Source organism: Hyperoodon ampullatus (genome assembly GCF_949752795.1).
Source record: "Hyperoodon ampullatus genome assembly, chromosome: 3".
Classification (NCBI taxonomy): domain Eukaryota; kingdom Metazoa; phylum Chordata; class Mammalia; order Artiodactyla; family Ziphiidae; genus Hyperoodon; species Hyperoodon ampullatus.
The window spans coordinates 15,613,787-15,628,613 of record NC_136916.1 but is presented as its reverse complement, the minus strand read 5'-3'; the positions used below and the strand labels follow the sequence as shown (position 1 = coordinate 15,628,613).

Sequence of the window (14,827 nt, the reverse complement as noted above, 5' to 3'; positions counted from 1 at the left end):
ATATATTTAGAAAATTGAAGAAAACATATGTTACTTTAAAAAACAATTACAAAGCAAATTCCCATATCTGATGGTTTTAAAAATGAGCTTTACCATATCTTCATGGAAAAATTATCCCTATTTTATACTGATGGTTTCAGAAAAATAAAAGGAAATAGAAAAACCATCCTATTTACTTTATGAGACTTAGGATAATATTGATACCAATGATGGATAAAGACAAATCAAAGGAAGTGTAGAGCACGTTTACTTCTAAAGACAAAGGCAAAAATCAAAAGTGAAATACTCAAACTGAATTTATCAATTGTTACTAGATAAAGTAACTTATTCCTAGTGAGGTTCAGGAGATTGCCACTGTGCTAGTGAATGACAAAACTGGATATCAGGTCTACCTGGTTCCAGATCCAGAGTCAAAGGGGGGTCATTGATGGTTTATAACCACATTAGTCATATGGTCAAAATTCTGTTTTAAGAAGGTTAATGTCCCATTTTATTTACAGAAATAAGAAATGAATCAGCAAACATGCCAGCCACATGCTGGGGTGGGCACATGGGGTTAAGTCACAATACTAGTATGCCAAGATGTAATCTCCAAAACAAATTTGAGATCACTTTCCCAGAGAGGAACCACTCAGTACGAGAAAGACAGCATCACATAACAGATCAAAGAATTCAGGAGAGAAGGCAAAAGTTTTAGTCCTAAAGATCAACAAAAGGAATGCCAAGGATACTTAAAGCTAAATGTTTAAACAAAGGCAGTGAATAAGGTCATATGCCAGTGGACACTTTTTTTCCCCTATTGATTTCTCTCCATGGACTATGAAAACATGTGAAGTATGTTAAAGGCACAGGACAAAAAGTTAGGTGGGGATGAAAGTGGAGAGAATGCTTAAAGAGACTGAAATTAATCATAAAAGTTACAGACACACCATTCACCTAAAAGTAAAGTGATACTGCATTAAGGGAGTAGCAGAAAATTAATTTTGGAAAAGAGATTTTAGAACTTACTAATTAATTAAATATGAGAGATAGATGATAAAGAAGAAGGAAGAATGAAAGATTACCCTAACCCTTTTTAACAACTTGGAAAGTGGTGGTACTGTAAACAGGAACCTGAGAGTCTAGAAGAGTTGTTTTCAAGAGAAGAGACCTACTATTCTATTAAATTCAGAAAGTATATTTCCAGCTACTTCAGGAATGTGAACCAACCAATCCTTCACCAGAACTAGGGTTTGTTTGCAATTATTATGGCATTTTTTTTAGCCTTTGCTCTTAGATTCCAATGAGGTCACCTCCCACAAAAGATTGTCTGTGGAAGCTGAGTGTTTGGCAAGAGTCCTAGAGAAGGAAGCCCAGACTCAAACCATAAGAGACATGTCAGCAAACAGTTTAACTTCCTTTTGTCATGTGGGTGACCAGAGTAACAGGAAGGCTAGGGTTTTTTTCTTCTTAATTGAAGCCTCATGAAAACTAAATTCTTAAACTTTGCTTTATCTGTGAGGAAAAAAAAAAAAGAAACAGCTCAGAGCTCCATAAGGTATACAACTATACAGAAAGTAAAAGTTAGGATGTCGAAGTGAGGAATGGTCCAGAAGTTCAAACATAGAAACAAATAGTGTCAAAAATGTGCAGTGTTATTCTCCTTTAAAAAATTATATAGCAAAGAAAAACATTTAATCTTGACACTGCGCTTTTATTTTAGAAAAAGCATCCATTGCATCACCAAATAGAGTTCAATCCTACATAGATGGATGAAACTCATGTGCTTATTTGTCTCTAGGATGCTGGCAGGATGTAGTCATCTTTACATGGCCTTGAATAGAAAAATGGCTGAAATGAAGTAGTTCAAATTCAACAGGCACATCTCTTTGATCCCCACAAGAATCCTGTAAAATAACTCTCTGCCCACCACACATGGAGGTTCCCATACCCTTTAAAGCAAATTTTCCCCAGCTCACACCATACGTTTGGGAAATACACAAAAATAAGTAAATAAATAACACTTCAAAATCCAGTTTGACCCTCCACAGTATACCTGAAAGGGTCACTGAGATCTCAGTGTTCCATTCCTTGAGTGCACAGGCACCTGAGCATACATCTCTAGTCTTCCACCATAAAATCAGTGTGAGAAATGACAGGTACAAATTATTTCATTGGCAGAAGACATTAAATAAGAGAGTATGAATATACAACAATCGAACATTAATATTTTCTCTGACCATATTTGCAATGTATACACCTCTGGCCAGCAGCTAACCACTGTATTACTTTCAAAATACAGATAATTTGTATGTTTTTAGCTTAGCAGGGTAGGATATAGTTTGAGTCACCATTAAATAAACCTCAGTTGCCATTGCCCTAAAGAGTCAATGTGTGGTTTTGTGTCTATATATCACATATATCAGAATATATAGGATGTTTTTTAGGAGTGACGGTAGTAGAGATGGAGGTGATTTTCACAGCAGAGCTGGGCAAATTAAATGAAACTAGCGCAAGTCACCTCCCCTCCCCTCAACTTGAAAGTATTGCAGTAATTCCCCCATTGAGCATGATGCCCACCGGCGGGTACTGCTTCATTGTGTCCTACTCTTCAGCTGCTACTTCCTGAAGTCCTGTTGTGGTATCCAAGGGTGTCTCCAATCCTGAGAAAGAAGAAGGAGAAAAAGACGGTCTGTTTTAATTTTTTAAATAGATAAACGTCTATGGGGTCTTTCAAAAACCACAATTGAAACTTAACACTCAACATATTATTAATGTTCCTTTCTACCCTAACCATATTCTATACTTAAAATATTCTGATATTTTATAGATTCTCATAACACTAGACTATTTTGGAAAATGTGGTATCCAACAGCATCTAATTCTAATTTGTATCTCTCTGGGTCACTGTTACTCTGTGGTTAAAAATTTCCTGTCATTTTGTTTCTTGAACTTATCTAGTTTCCCCCTTTCCCCTTTCTACACAATCCAGAAATAACTGTACTCATGGTATTACACAGCAAAAGAGCTGAGATGTGGAAATTCTATAATAATTTTTTTGTTTTTCAAACGAAAAGGAAAAAAGATAAAGAAGGAATTTGTCAGAATAATGGAGTTTTGTCTTTGAAAAAAAAATTAGCGCTATGTGGTTTTCATTTTATTTTCATATCCAACTAGAAATCATTTAGGAATTGCTTTCTACTCATATTATTATCATCTTAATGCCATCTGTGTTTTTTATCTTGGACATTCATTTTTACTAATGGTCCCAAAGGAAGAAAAAAATAGGTTTAAATAAGAGAAAATGATCAGATTTAAACATCCCAAAGATATGTTTAATGTAGTATAAATCCTATGATGGTAAGTTATATTTTTATATGATAGCATATGTAGTATGATGAATCTTATAAACAGCAAGTAATACATAAGGACATTCTAGAATTAACATTCAAAATCTTATTGTTAGATAAAATGGTTAAAGTGAATAATGAATACCACTAAAGATATTATAAATAAACTATATGTATTAGAGTACCAAGCAATAATTATATGTATACCCATTGCTTTTTGATCATCAGACAAAGGCTTTACATTCACAAGGAAAAGTGAATTCTGAAATACAGAAAGGAAATGGCAGTGGATAATACTTTAGAAAAGAATATGGTTCTTACAAGCAAAGACATCATCTTAAGACATTAATAGTTTCGTTTTACTTTTTGACCAAATGTTTTTTCCCCAGTACAGTATTAGACTTTGTTTAGAACTTTTGTTTGTGGTGCTCTAATTCTCCATTACAGATTACATATAGGATCCAACAGACAAATTATGGAAAAAGTAAGACCTTTAAGGAATGATAGAAACCATTTGTTATATTCTTGGAGTAAAAATACTTTGTTAGGAGAGAATGAGCATTGTAGCTATCTTACAGTCTAATGTGAGTTTGCCTGTCTCTTATGCAAGCTCATCAGTTGACTTTTAATGCCTGATACAAAATTTTATTACAAGTATATATACAAAATATTTCCCAACCATTAGACATGACTTCCTCTGAGTTAAATTGTAAATTCAACATATATTAAATGACCCAAGTAGTATTACAGTCCATACATCTAAACCCTGTCCTTTTGTTATTGATAATAACAAGTAAGCCCATAATGGTAGGAACTAGAGATTATCTTTGAGTGAATAAAGTTTAATGCATAATTTTCCTTAAAATTAAAACTAATCTTCATCATTTGTGGCACAGTTTTAAGATATTTTTGAATGATATATGTCAAACTCAACCCCAAACTAGATTTATTGAAACTTTACCACATTGTTTTTAAGGGTTAGGCCAGCAAAACAATGTTTTTGTTTGTATATTTATGCATCTCCCTATATTGGCTTGAATCATTGTAGAAACAGGATAACAGACTATTTCAGAAAATCTGTTGGACTGTCTTCGTGGCTAATCTTATCACTCTTCTGTGAAGGTATATTGAACTCTGTGATCTTCAGAGTTAGCAAAATGGATACATTTTTGACTGGGGCTTGGTGCCGCTTCTTTTGAAATACATTTAGAGGTATAGAAATTACTTATAAAGAGCTAACCTAAGCAACCAAATATATTGAGGGTTTTTAAAAATTATTTAAAACTCTACCTACCTACATAGTTGACTCTCCTACATTGTTACTTCCAATTTTTCAGTAAAAGTAAAAAAAAAAAAAAAAAAAGGTAAAATAAACAATATAAAAACAAGCTAGAAATTTATTGAATAGAATGGCAGGGGAAAAAGATCAAAATAATCAGTATTGTAAATACACATATAATCCAACTGAACAAACCTATTTCTAAGGCTAGGTGCAATAGTCTGAGTAATTTAGAAAGAGCTAAGAACAAAAAATATATAATCTGCACAGAAATCCTCGAGTTCAATTTAGGTAACGTTCCTATGAGAAGATCTGGGCCTTTTAAAATTTGAAGTCCTAGGTTAGATGCCTCAAGTTTGAGAGTCTAGAGTGGAAGAACTAAAGATAATTGGCACCCATGTATTACTCAGCAAGGGGATATGGCTGTGAGGTTAGAGGGAGCTTTCAAGGAGTGGTCTCAGATTTATGCAAACAAAGCCATTGCCATTGCCTCCAGAAAGCTGTCTCTTCAGGCTCTCACTGAACTTGATTCATATTGTGACTTAGTAGCTGTAAGAATTTTGTAGTTAGTTTGAACATAGCTTCTTATCATCTCCTTGTGGGTAATGGTCAAGTCTAGTTTGCCTTTGCATTTCTTTTGTATATTCTCTCTTTTGTAGGAAAAAATTTGCATACCAACTAGTATGGTAATTATTAGTCATTTGGGTAAGATAAAATGATGTAAGTTTATGTGCATAAGACTGTGCATATTATTTCTTCAGTTAACCAAAATTGTACTTGATTAAATTGTCCAGTAAATTTAACATACTTTTTAATGTAATCTCATATGAATTCTGTTAATAGAGGGGGAAAATCAGCACCCATTCTTCTTCTTTTGGTCCCTGACTCCACTAACAGATCAAATTAAATGTTTGACATTAGGATTTTTTGAAAAGAGGTGTATTTATTAATATGCAGTGTCAAGGCCAGGAATACTACATATTCTGTCCCCTCACTGCAGCACGTTTTCCATTTGCCCCCATATCTATTCTCCACTCTCTGTTCCCACGCTCTGTTCCAGGGATGCCGACCTTCCTGGACTGTGTCAACAGGCGCCCTTGCCCTTTGGCTTCTAATTGAATTCAGCTGTGGGGATGCACTGGTAGAGATCAGAGAGCAGAAGGAGAATGAAATTATTTTCCTGGACCCCTACCTCCTGGGTTGTTGCAGGCTGGCTGTACCTTCTAAGACAGCTTCTGACCAGGAGCCCTCCTCTGCTACAGTTTTATTTCTGAGCTCAGGAAAGAGCCCTCTCCTCTTGTCCCTTCAGCTTCCTACTGTTAATTGTCCTGATATACAGCTCTATCCCTGCGGCTTTGCCTTAGGCTTGCCTTCATTTTTGTAAAATATCCCTTTACTAAACCCTCTTCAGTGAACTGAAAGGACTATGTCATCTGTTTTCTGCCAAAACCCTAACCGAACACTTCCCTTCCCAAAATCTTGATTTTAAAGGAGGAGAAGACCCAAAGGTAGTCTTCTCCTACTGTGCTCTGTAGGCTTATAGATCCTGGAAGTACACGAACCAGGTATCTTGTGGGGTACTATCTTCTGAGCTCATTTTAGGTAAGTGATCTAAAAAAGAAACCCCATTGTTATTCATTTGAAAGAGACAAGGTTTAGGAGATGCTCACCATAACTGCCTATCAATCTGCTTTGTTGAAGGGAACTTACCCTTCCAATTGCTCTGCTTGTGGGTATCAGAGATGGACTAGGGGAAGCAGTTCATTCAACTGGATCATATGCAGTGATCGGGTGGGGGCTGTATGTAACTATATGACCTTTATGTTTATAGGCAAGACAGCATCTGATTCTATGTAATAAAACAGAGTTCTTAAGTGAGGATCACCTTAAAAATTAGCATTTAGCAAGATCTTATCTCATGACAAGAGCTCAGGACAAAACAAAAACAGTTGTGTTAGTGGATACATATTATCATTAAATAATATAAATGGCCATCACTTTTGAATACTATGGGTCAGGTACCACTGTCTCATTTAATTTTAAGAATAGAAAGTCCATGAGGGTGTTGTTTTCATATGATGAACGTGAGGATCGAACACATTTAGTATCTTCCCCCAAAGTCATGCAGCTAAGAAGCAACAGAAAGTAAACCCATTCTGACTATAAATAATATTCTCCTAACCCTTAACCCTTATAATTAGCCTTCTGGTGCACATGTAGAAAAGCAACCATTTATAAAGCTATAAGTTGTCTTTGGGGATAAGTAAAAATTGTATTTTGATTAAAATATATAAATAATTATCTTGTACTGATTATAACTTGGAATAAACTATGTATCAGTTCTAATTGAAGGACATTATCAGATAATTTTCCTCCTTTTTTTTGTTTAACGGTGTCATTATATCTTGTAAAATCTTAAACAATGATCTCTGAATTCAGTATATTAAAAAATGGGTAGGAAGCAAATTATTTTCTTAGTTCCTAAATAGTACATTAAACAATGGTGTATCTTTTTTCCTACAAAAACAAATTCTGGTTTTCCTTTATTGGCATTTTCTTTGTTGACTAAAATGCAAATTTTGTAGCTCATGTAAACAAGGAAAAGCAAAGTTTTGCTAAGTTATATATGGATCCAGTTTTCACCAATTTTCTTTTCTTTTCTTCTTAAAAAATGACACTGTTTCTTCTTTTGTTTATTTTCTCTGAGACACATCCAAAGGTTAGCATTTCTTTTTTCAACAGTTCATTAGGGAGGCTGCTGGCATGTGGCTGCTGGCTGGGATTATTAATAGGAAAACTCATTCCATGTCTCGGCTACTACATTGTTTCCAACTTTTGGTTAACCAATGACCCAAAATATTTGTAGAATATAAAATATTTTAGGTTTAAAGTAGGTTTTAAAGCTTCCCTCTGTTATTTTCTCAGTTACGGAGCTGAGTACCGTTTATGTCTGTGTCCCTGGCACTCAGGGCACTGTTGGCACATGCATGCTTTAAAAAAATAACAAAGCAAATGATAATACATTTTTTTCATAAAGCCATTGGTTTGTTGAATGGGTTTACCTATGTACAGCCTTTCACTTGTCCTGGTTCAGGAGTAAAAAAGGACAGAAGTGTGTGCTGCTTTATGTTTAAGACATAAAGTGTGCTGGATATATATGTAGTTCTTTTTTTTTTTTTTTTTTTTTTTTGGCTGAGCTGGGTCTTAGTTGCGGCACGCAGAATCTTTGTTGCAGCATATGGGATCTTTAGTTGCGGTGTGTGGGATCCTCAGTTGTGGCATGCAGCATGCAAACTCTTAGTTGTAGCATGTGGGATTTAGTTCCCTGACCAGGGAACGAACCCTGGCCCCCTGCATTGGGAGTGTGAAGTCCCAGCCACTGGACCACCAGGGAAGTCGCATATATGTAGTTCTTAACAGAAAACTTATAAGAACTTTGCTGAGCACTGAGTGATAAAAGACCTATGAGAAATACTGGGCAGACAGGGGAAAGGCACAGAGAAGATTTTTAAAAGCTGGATAAGGTTTGAAAAATGTCCTCAGGTGACCTAGAGGTAAGTTTTCCTCAAATTTTTCATCAAAAAAGCCCTACTAGCAGAAAGAAACAAAAGCATATCCCTGGAGAAGTTTAGGAGTACAGCCTGTAGAAGCTTACTGCAAATGTGACATTTTCTGATAGTCTCCTGCTTTATCTTTAAAAAGTTAGCAAAATTTGAGATGCATACATGGTATATCTCTATTTCCATATATACAATAATGTTTTTCAAGATTGTTTTAGTATAATTGATGCCCATAAAATTAGGTATAGCATTTCTATCATGTTTTGTGTTCTCCTTAGCACACCACTATTATACAAACCTGTTTGAATAAAACCAACCTAAAGAAGTTTCACATGCCCATTCTCCATAGCAGTACATGGCAATTTAACTTTCCATAGGAAAGTCACTATTATGGATTGGCTGTACCTGAGCAGGGATGTATAGGTAAGTAAGATGACCATATAATGTATTCTCATAACTAGAACATGTTGGAATGTGAAAGTGGACACAATTTAAGCAGGATAAATTAGCTAAGACTGCTCCAGGTAAATCAGGTCTGAACTGTCTTCACTCACAACACTTCTGACACCAGCTGTTGTATTTTCCTGACACCAACCACTTCTCCGACTCTCAGGAGACCAACTGTGTGTCCAACAATTCAATTCAATTCTAATACCATCTACCTGGAATTAGCACCAGATCCTACAAGTTAAAGGGCTCAATCCCACAAGACAGCCCCACTCCAGGTACCAGTCACAAATGCTGGGCCTCCCATACTTCTGACCAACCAGCTATAAATTGGGGCTCCCCACAATGTCCTCCTCAAATTCAATCATTTCTTACAGCAGTTCACAGAACTCGGGAAACCGCTTTACTTACTATAACCAGTTTATTACAAAGGATACCACTCAGGAGCAGCCAAATGGAATGCATGTCTTGGACAAGGTATGGGAGAAAGACATGGAGTTTCCATCTCTCTGTGGGCATGCCACCCTTGCAGCACCTCCATATGTTCACCAACCTGGAAGCTCTCCAAACGCCATCATTTAGGGGTTTTTATCGAGGTTCTAATACATAGGCATGGTTGATTAAATCATTAGCCATTGGGGTTTGAACTCAAATCTGCAGCTCCTCTCCCCTTCCTGAGGTCCAGGGGTAGGGCTGAAAGTTCCAACCATCTAATCCAGTGGTTGGTTCCTCTGGCAACCACACCATATGCTGACGCTATCTAGGGGCCCACCAGGAGTCACCTCATTAGCATAAACTCAGATGTGGTCAAAAGGAGTTGTTATGAATAGCAAAAGATGCTCCTGTCAACCCGGTTACTAAGGCAACTCCAAAGGTTTTAGAAACTCTGTGTCAGAAACTAAGGACAAAGACCAAAATATATATTTCTTACTGTATCACACCAGGACATAGAGTAATCTAATTTATATATGGAAATTCAAAGTAAATTGGGCAACTGGTAAAGCAAGAGGATTTAGCCTGGGATATAGATATCTTATGTATCAAAAATACTGCAGAAATATACTAAATAGAATATTTTAATCAACAATATAAAATATTAGGATTTTTGCTTCTAGCCATTATGGAGCAACTGATACCAGACTAGCCATCTCATTGTAAACAATGACAAAACTGGGTAAAATACATGATGCAAATATTTTCAAACATGGACTAATAGGCAGCACAAGTCTGCAAACCCTGAGAGAAGGGACACTCATGAGGGCAAGGCTCACAACTTCATAGACTCTCTGCGTGGACATAATTTCCCAACTGTGGCACAGAAAGGAGGTGTTTAAGCAGAGCATGATGATTAGGGCAACTGAGGCTACTGGAATTTGCAAAGCAAGGCACCAGTTAGAAGGAAGCTATGAAGATGAGAGGTCTAGAAGTCTGTGAAGGTTGGGCTCTACATGCACAGTGTGAAACTACTCAAGGATTACCAGAGAAAAACTGTTATGAGGTCAAAAATGGCAAAGAAATTCTAGAAGTCAAGGGTGGCGTGTTGGGAGTCCAATTCAGTCCCAGTGGAAAGACGTCATTAACACCTTGTTAACACCACTGGTATTCATCTGAGATACGTAAAATCAGACATGAGATAAAGCCTCATTTTAGGATTAAGGACCACATCTCAGAATAAGGCCTAATCTAAAGCATCCCAACAGGGCCTAAAACCAAACCTTGACAAATGTGCCAAGGAGAGAAAGTTGAAGGTTGAGTCATGCCAAGTTAGAGGAGCTTGGGGAACTCCTTGGGTTTCCCACAGATCAACCATAACACATAACACAGCTTAAAATCAAGACTTAATGAGTTTCAAGGTAATCAGTTAATAATTGAGATGTCTACTAGGAAAAAAGGAAGCAAATAATACTCTCCAGAGGGAGATGATCAGAGTCTCATCAATGTATAATCAGCAACACCCAGTATACAGATATGCAGAGATGAAGAAAAAGGTAACACAATCAAGGGAAAAGTTAGTCAACAGAAACCAACACCCAAATACTCCATTTAACAAAGACTTTTGCATTTAACAAAGACTTTAATGCAGCTATTATAATAGGTTCAAGGAATTAAAGGAAAATATGGTCTTAATTTGTAAGCAGACATGGCATCTCAGCAGAGAATACAAAAAAGAACAGAATGGAAATTATAGAATGTAAAAGTCCAATATCTGGAATAAAAAATTCCCTGGATAAGATTAAGAGATTAGAGATGGCATAAGAAAGATTCAGTCACCTGGAGCATAGAAATTATCCTATCTGAAAAATGCAGAGAAAAAAAGATTGACAAATAAAGTGAACAGAACCTTAGGGATGTGTTAAATAGTATAACATATGAAATTATCTAACATATTTATAATAAGAGCCCCAGAAAAAAAGCACGAGAATTGTCCATAAGAATATTTAAGGACATAAGACCAAAAAATTGCCAAATTTAGTGAAAACTATCAACTTATAGATTCAAAAGACTTAGCAAACCCCAAGAAAGATGAATATGAAGAAGCCCACATTTAAACAGATTATGGTAAAACTGCCAAAAATCATACTTAAAGAGAAGAATCTTAAAAGCTGCTAGAGAAAAAAAGTATGCATTATATACAGAGAAACAAAGAAACAAATGAAGGTTGACTTCCTGTCAGAAACAACAGAAGCAGTAAGACAATGGACCAAAATCTAAAGTAATAAAAGAAAAAGAAACAGTTCAGTAAAAATATCATTCAAAACAAAGGTGAGGGCTTCCCTAGTGGCGCAGTGGTTGAGAGTCCGCCTGCCGATGCAGAGGACACGGGTTCATGCCCCGGTCCGGGAAGATCCCACGTGCCATGGAGCGGCTGGGCCCGTGAGCCATGGCCTCTGAGCCTGCGCGTCTAGAGCCTGTGCTCTGCAACGGGAGAGGCCGCAACAGTGAGAGGCCCGTGCACCGCAAAAAAAAAAAAAAAGGTGAAATACAGTATATTGTCAGATAAACAAAAACTAAGAAAATCTGTCATCAGCAGCTATGTACTATAAGAAATGCAAAAGAATATCATTCAGGCTGAAGAGAAATAATATGAGGTGGAAACTTGCATCTATGGGGAAAAAATAAGAGCATTAGGAGTGGTAACTAAGTAGTATATATAGAAGACAAAGTTTCTCCCCTGCCTCATTTTTCTTTAAAAGACAACTGACTGCTTAAAGCAAAACAGTAAGATTATAAGTTAGGAAATAAGAGATATACAGTGAGGTAAATAACAGTAGCAAAAGGACCAGGTGAGGTAGGTAAATGGAGTTGTGAGTTTATTACATCTGTGAAATGGAAATAGGAAATTTAATTGAGAAGTGGAAGTTGAAGTATCCATAATTAGAAATTGATAAGTTAAGGATGAATATTTGTAGCCCTAAGCAGCTACTAAAACAATTTTTTAAAAAGGTATAGCTAAAAAGTCAATAGAAGAACTAAAATGGACTACCAAAAAATATTCAATTAATTCAGAGAAGGCAAAAGTAGGGATGAAGAATTAAAAGAACCAAAAACAAAACAAAAAGAAGGAACAAATGGGAAACAAATAACATTATCAATAGTCACATTAAATTACATTAAGTGGGGCTTCCCTGATGGCACAGTGGTTGAGAGTCTGCCTGCCAATGCAGGGGACATGTGTTCAAGCCCTGGTCTGGAAGGATCCCACATGCCACAGAGCAGTAGGGCCCATGTGCCACGGCTGCTGAGCCTGCACTCTGGAGCCTGTGTGCCGCAACTGCTGAGACCTGTGCGCCTGGAGCCCGTGTTCTGCAACAGGAGAGACCACTGCAGTGAGCGGCCCCCACTCACCACAACTAAGGAGGGCCTGCGCTCAGCAACGAAGACCCAATGCAGCCAAAAATAAATTAATTAATTAATTTAAAAATTACATTAAATGTAAATGGACTAAGCATTCAAATTAGAAGGAAGATTCTCAAACTGGATGGAAAATCAAGACCCAACTGTATCCTGTCTACAGGTGACACTCAGTAATTTAAAAGACACAAATAGGTTGAAAGTAACAGAATTGGAAAGGATGTACTATACAGACAGAATGAGAAAGCTTGGTTCTATTAATATCAGATAAAATACACTTCAAGACAAAAAATACTATAATAAAGAAACACATTTATAATGCTAAGAGGGGGATTAACTAAGAAGATTTAATTATCTAAATACATGTACATCTAATACAGAGCTTCAGAATTCATGAAGCCAACAGTGGCTAAGCTAAAGTAAGAAATAGATAAATTCACACTCTGTAAATGATAGAACAAGTTGACAGAAATTTAATAAGTATAAAGATTTTCTGAACTACACTATCAACCGACTTAACCTAAATGATATTTATAGAATGCTATACCCAACAACTGCAGAACAGACATTTGGAACCTATACTAGGTTAAAAATTCGAGATGGACTAGATAATAACAATAAGTAAAATGCTCAACAGACTGAAAAGTCAACAACTCTTTTGGAGCTTAAAAGAGGGGAGGACAAGGCAAACTGATGCTCCCAAGATTACAGAGACAGGCAAATACAGGCAGTCGAGGTTTACCAAGCAGAAATCAGAAGCAGAAACCACTGCAGGAACCAGTGCTGGGGTAGGAAAGCCTCAACTTTAATTGATAGGTTGTCAGAGACTCAGTGTGGACAAGTCTGAGAGTTGAAAACTCCAGAGGGACTCAGTCACAGGGAGCCCCCACAATATTGTGAGATTTATCTCCAGGAGCTCAACAAGTTTCCCACAATAAATATCAGAGAAAAATCCACACATGCTTCCAGCAGAGGGAGGGGAAAAGGAACTATTTTGAATACTCCAGAGCACTCAGTCCTTCTTAATAAGGCCTGCCCTCAGGGGAAAAACTCCAGCCAGTTCTAGCTATCCTGTCTCACCTGGGGGAGAAAAAAAAAAAAAAAAAAAAACCAAACCTGAAAAACACTTGTGAAGTTTACAGTCCAGAGGTAGGTATAGATTCACTAAAAGACTGAGACCTAATCATAGACCTATAGAATGCTTCCTATCCCCCCACACCTTACTACCACATTATTAAAGGCTAATTTATAGCAGTTCCTTTTACCATGTATTATGCTTGGCTATCAACAAAAAAATTACGAGGCATACCAAAAGGCAAAAAACACAATGTGAAGAGACATAGCAAGCATCAGAGCCAGAAATGGCAGAGATGTTGGAATTATCACACTAGGAATTTAAAACAACTATGATTAATGTGCTAATGGCTCTAATGTATAAAGCAAACAATATGCAAGAAGAGACGGGCAATGTAAGTAGAGCGATGGAAATTCTAAGAAAGGACCAAAATAAATGCTAGAAAAAATAAAAACAACACTGTAACAGAAGTGGAGAATGCCTTTGATGGGCTCATTAGTAGACTGGAAACTGCTGAGGAAAGAATCTCTGAGCTAGAATATGTATCATTAGAATCCTCAAAAACCCAAAAGCAAAGAGGACAGTCTCAAAAAAAACAGAACAGAATATCCATGGACTATGTGACAACTACAAAAGGTGTACCATATGCATAATGGGAATTCTCAAATACTCAAAGAAAGGAACAGAAGAAACATTTGAAAAAAACAAATGGCTGAGGATTTCCTAAAATTAATGCCAGACAACAAACCATAGATCCAGGAAGCTCAGAGAGCCCTAAGTAGAATAGATGGCCCCAAAACTACACCTAGGCATATCACTTTCAAACTACAGAAAATCAAAGATAAAGATTTCTGAAAGAAGTCAGGAGAAAAAAAATACCTTACCTATAGAGGAACAAAGATAAGAATTACATCTGACTTCTCAGAAACGACACAAGTAAGAAGAGAGTGGAATGAAATAGAGTATTAGGAGAAAAAAAAATACCTTACCTATAGAGGAACAAAGGTAAGAATTATATCTGACTTCTCAGAAACCACACAAGTAGGAAGAGAGTGGAATGAAATAGAGTATTGAGAGAAAAAAATCACCAACCTAGAATTCTGGGTCCCATGAATTTATTCTTCAAAAGTGAAGGAGAAATAAGGACTTTCTCAGACAAACAAAAATTGAGGGAATTTGTTTCCAGAAGACATGCCTTATAAGAAATGTTAAAAGTCCTTTAGAGAGAAGGAAAATAATATACGTTAGAAACTAGGGTCTTACACAAAATAAGGAACAGCATCAA

General features: G+C 36.5%; 1 protein-coding gene across 1 annotated transcript in view; it reads left to right on the top strand.

The window, feature by feature from the left end:
• MALRD1 (MAM and LDL receptor class A domain containing 1) overlaps window positions 1-14,827 on the top strand; it is a gene marked incomplete at both ends in the record, with an annotated part of 583,874 nt that overhangs the window by 505,660 nt on the left and 63,387 nt on the right. The window lies entirely within an intron of this gene.